Here is a 4,413-nt window from a genome sequence, read left to right on the forward strand (position 1 = left end):
ACTAACTGTGAACCTCATAAGCATAAGCCAGCTGTGTGACCAAGGACATAAGGTGGAATTTACCAAAGGAGGGTGTGTGGTAGTGAATAGAAGCAATCAAGAAGTGATGAGAGGAGATAAATCCAAAGATAATTGTTATCTATGGAAATCTAAAGACTCTATCAACCCTCCCAAGTGTCTCTTGACCAAAGGGAAGGAGGGACATGGAAAACTAGATGCCCCTCAGGTAAAAGGAGTGATAAAGAGCATTACCTTTGGCCATCATACAACTGATATGACAGCAAAGGATAGACATAGGTGTATGTTATTGACGTCTGCTGAAACTCAGTACCTTGCTTGTGGAGGCAAGTGGTCAACTCTAGTTTGGAGGAACCTGATGCAGACAGAGTACAATGTCACCCAGAATGTCATGACATTGTACAGTAAGTACAAAAAGGAGATGCGTGCGCCTGAAAAGTTATAGCAACTAATGAAGTTAGTTAGCTACTGTTTAATAAGTCAAATTATTAAACAAATGGTGAGCGCTGAGTGGTCAAAATCTAATAGACCATACTCTAGCACAAAGCGTTTCACATTCAGTCGTTTCATTCTCCACTCGTGCAAACCCTCGCTCAAGGAAACGATCCATCTTCCCTCTCAAAGGTTCAGCATGGCTCGTCAATCCGACACCTCCTCGTACACCACCATGTCAGACTCTCACAGCACCGAGTCTCACCACCCTACCAGGGAGGATCCAGTTGTTGACGCAGCAACTTCTTCCCATGCAAGAAGACCTAAGGAAACGGTCACCGGGTTTTCATCAGAAATCGCGCTTGATGAACACACAAGGGAAGGGTCAAGGTATGTACACAACTCCATTGCAACTATCGTCACTCAGACTCTATCTGGCAATCGAGATGTTCCTGGGGTTTCTGTTCCCTTGAACACAATCATTCCTGACATTGCTGCATGTCAAGAAAAGGCTGTAGTGCTGAGAAGAAATGTCACTGACAATGTTGAGCAACCAGATGCTCATGAGGGATCAAAGTTTGAAAAACCCTCAGGCAAGGTGAGAAGTGAGAAGGCCAAGGTTACTCAAAGTGGTGAGGACAAGTCTAGGGCTGAGACGATAAACGTGGAAGAACTCTCAGACAATGATCTTCTGGCTACAGTTGTTCCTAGGATAGCCAAGAGAGTCAGGACCAGAAGGGAGAAAAAGGCTGTGGAGTTGAAGTCCCCCTCCAAGGAAGTTGGTGCATCAAACCCTCACAAGCAACCAGAGTCAGAAAGCACACACAAGAGGAAGAGTTATGGACCTACAAAAGCTTGGAGCAAAGAGGTGCCTAAGAAGGTGAAAACCAAAGCTGTGGTGGTTGAATCTGAATCTGATGCCCCATGTGATGTCACAACATCCATGTCCAGGAAGAAGCCCTCTTCCAGTAGGTTGGCAACCAGTGTCCCAGAAGTTCCCATTGACAATGTGTCCTTCCACTTTGCCTCCAGTGTTAACAGGTGGAAGTATGTGTACCACAAGAGGCTGGCATTGGAAAGAGAACTGGCACAGAATGCCATGGACTGTAAAGAGATTGTGGATCTCATCAAGGAGGCAGGGCTGATGAGAACAGTGTCACAACTCCCTCAGTGCTATGAGACCTTGGTGAAGGAGTTTATTGTAAATCTGTCAGAGGAGTGTGCTGATGGGAGATCCAAGGAATTTCGAAAGGTCTATGTGCGCGGCAAATGTGTGACATTTTCCCCCTCTGTAATAAATCAGTATCTGGGAAGAGCGGATGAAGAGCAACCTGAGCTTGAAGTGACTGACAATACAATCTGTCAAGTCATCACAGCAAAGCAAGTCTGAAAATGGCCTCTCAAAGGGAAGCTAGTAGCCAGTCAACTAAGTGTCAAGTATGCAATGCTGCACAAAGTTGGATCAGCCAACAGGGTACCCACTAACCACAAGTCAACTGTGTCTGTGGCATTAGGGAAGTTCATCTATGCAGTGGGAACCAAAGCTAAGGTGGACTATGGTGCCTACATATTTGATCAGACAATGAAGCATGCTGGGAGCTTCAGTGTAAAGGGTCCCATTGCCTTCCCCTCTCTAATATGTGGAATTGTGCTGAATCAATTTCCACACATCCTGACAGATAATGACTTTGTGAGGAGAAGGGAGAGTCCATTGGCTTTCAGCTACAAGCTGTTCCTGGGCAAGCATGTCCCGGACATTGTCGTGACATCGGGAGAGACTTCCAAAACTAGCCACCAACCAGACAAAGCTGATGTTATTGCAGTTCTCAAGGAGACCTGCAAAGAGCTGGGAGCTAGAAAGAATGCACTGGAACAGCTCATCTTGCAGCTGGAGTCTACTACTGAGGACACGGATGGAGCTGAAGGGCAAATGGCTGAGGGGGAGGAAGAGGCCAGCTCTGAAGAGGAGGCTGATGAGGAGGCTGATGATGAGGCAGAGGATTAATCCCTGTGTTGCTGTTTTTTTTCTGTTATGTGTGTAATTCATATGTCTTTTGTGGGTCTGTATATTAAAGTGTTGCTTTGGCAACATTTTTGACAAAAAGGGGGAGTGACAAGTGATACCCCAGGTCAACAGAAGTTTACATTGTTAAACTTTAGTATTAAAACAGTATTAAAACAGGTACCCTTTCATAACAGATTGAAGTTTTCCCTACTACAGCTGTTGTGTGTTGAAGTGTGTAGTTAACTTCTGTGTGCACACTGTTGTATGCCTCTGTGTGTTTGCTAAGATGTGTGTGAAGTTTTTATTTAACTTCCTCCCCCCTGCAGCTGATGTTGAAGTTTAGGTGCAACTTCTAATATATGTGTGCTGCTATGTGAAGTTTTTATTTAACTTCCATGTGTGTGAGTGTGCTGCCACTCTGAGTGTATTAGCTAGTATTATTCCGCTGCCATGAACTCTGTTATGGGGATCAAAGTGTTTTAGCCAAAAATTTGCCAAAGGGGGAGTTTGTAGGTGTTTAATTGGCTGCATTGTATGGTAAAACACTAATGTCTTGACTGATGTCATGACATGTATATGTAACTACATGGTAGTTACTGCAGGACTAGCTAACACAGGATTATTGAATGCTGTGACATTCATACCTGTCAACAGATACTAAGGAACAGAAGCTCTGTTAGAACTTAGTATTCATTTGCAGTCTGGTTATCAAGGAAGAACCAGACCTGGCATAAGGCCTACTGACTGAATGTCAAACTGGATGTTGTGACATTCATCATTAACAGCAGCTGGTGAAGATTAGGCAGAGTGGTGTTCTGCTATACTTCAGCATATTAGTTAGTTTGTTCTTCAAGAGAATTACAGAACTAACTTAAGGCCATTTGTGTAAATGTTAAGTTGGACACTTTGACATTTACTAATGTAAGCTGGTACTGTAGTATGGTCATATTGATCATGTACAGGTCAGCAGATTTGTACAGTCTGTTTTCTGGAAAAACAGACTCAGCATATGGACCTTGATGTCAAGCTGAATGTCGTGACATTCATTCCTGACAGCATATGCTAAATTGTAGGTTGTTCAGTTTTCTGTTACAGCTTTCTCAGGCTATTCTTTAGGAAGTCAACAGCTTAGAGAAAATCCAGGAAATCAACAACCAAGCTACATTCAATGAACCTAACAAATAGCCGATTTGTTAGCAACCTAAATATTGAATTTGTGGGAACTTATGTGACCTAAAATTCAGGGAAATACAGGTGCAAAAGCCCAGGTGCTACAATATAAAAAGGAAGACATTCCTCCATTCAGTTTCAGGGATTTTGAGGCGTGAAGATTTAGTGTGTCCATCTTACTTCACTGCTGTTTTTTTGTGAGTCTAGAAGTAGACGTATCTTGTAAGCCAAGTCATTATCAAATAGATAATTGCTTTGGCATAGGGTGTTCATTGAGTTGTAAGTGTTGTGTCACTCGAAGCTTTTAAGCGTGAGTGCTGTGTATCTTGGTTTAAGCTGTGAAGCATAACCAAGAGTTGTTTTTGAAGTGTGACTTCAAAGTGTTTTTAATATCACTGAGGTGATTGAGGGGGAGTGAGTAGGAACTCTGATCTTAGGTTAAGATTGAAATTGCATTGGGTAGGGATTAAGTGATAAGTTGTAAACGGGTGAGTTTAGCTTTGAATTGATACTACTAATAGTGGATTTCCTCCCTGGCTTGGTAGCCCCCAGATGTAGGTCATGTTGGACTGAACTGGGTGAACAATTACTTGTGTTATTTACTGCACTTACAATTAATTTCTGCATAATCCCTGTCTGTGCAGAATTGGATGTCATAACAACCAGCGTGACATCCAAAGTTTGATAACTAGAATTTCACAAAGGGACAATGCAATGCTATGCAGTGGACCATGTTATGTTATGACCTAATATGAGAATGTATGTACAATGATAGGTGCAAATTTGTG

Source organism: Lathyrus oleraceus, chromosome 5, assembly GCF_024323335.1.
Source record: "Lathyrus oleraceus cultivar Zhongwan6 chromosome 5, CAAS_Psat_ZW6_1.0, whole genome shotgun sequence".
In the NCBI taxonomy this organism is placed as follows: domain Eukaryota; kingdom Viridiplantae; phylum Streptophyta; class Magnoliopsida; order Fabales; family Fabaceae; genus Lathyrus; species Lathyrus oleraceus.